Raw genomic sequence first — 736 nt, 5'->3', positions numbered from 1 at the left:
CTGGCTGCTTGACTTCCTTACCGGAAGACCACAGGCAGTACGGGTTGGCAGCAACACATCCAGCATCATCACTCTGAACACGGGGGCCCCACAAGGATGTGTGCTGAGCCCCCTTCTGTTCACTCTACTAACCTACGACTGCTCTCCATCACACCCCTCCAACCTCTTCATCAAGTTTGCGGACGACACGACTGTGGTAGGCCTCATCAGCAACAACGATGAGTCACTCTACAGGAGCGAGGTGAGCCGGCTGGTCTCCTGGTGCAAACGCAACAATCTCTTGCTGAACACAGAGAAGACCAAGGAGATTGTTGTGGACTTCAGGAGAACACAGACAAAACATGTTCCACTATCCATCAACGGTGTTGTTGTGGAAAGGGTGAGCAGCACCAAGTTCCTGGGTGTGCACATCTCTGAGGACCTCTCCTGGACCATCAACACAGCAGCAGTGGCCAAAAAGGCTCACCAACGGCTCTACTTCCTCCGCAAGCTGAGAAGAGCGAGAGCCCCCACCCCCATCATGACAACCTTCTACAGGGGGGCCATCGAGAGCATCCTGATGAGCTGCTCCACTGTGTGGTACGGGGCCTGCACAGCATCCTGCCGCAAATCCCTCCAGCGGATCGTGAGGACAGCTGAGAAGATCATTGGCACCTCTCTCCCCTGCCTTCAGGACCTCCACAGCTCTCGCCTCAGAAGTAAAGCCCTCTGCTGGGTGGGAGATCTTGACCACCCG

The sequence above is a fragment of the Nematolebias whitei genome, chromosome 11 (genome assembly GCF_014905685.2).
Source record: "Nematolebias whitei isolate Nwh7 chromosome 11, NemWhi1, whole genome shotgun sequence".
Classification (NCBI taxonomy): domain Eukaryota; kingdom Metazoa; phylum Chordata; class Actinopteri; order Cyprinodontiformes; family Rivulidae; genus Nematolebias; species Nematolebias whitei.
This window is presented reverse-complemented; position numbering follows the sequence as displayed.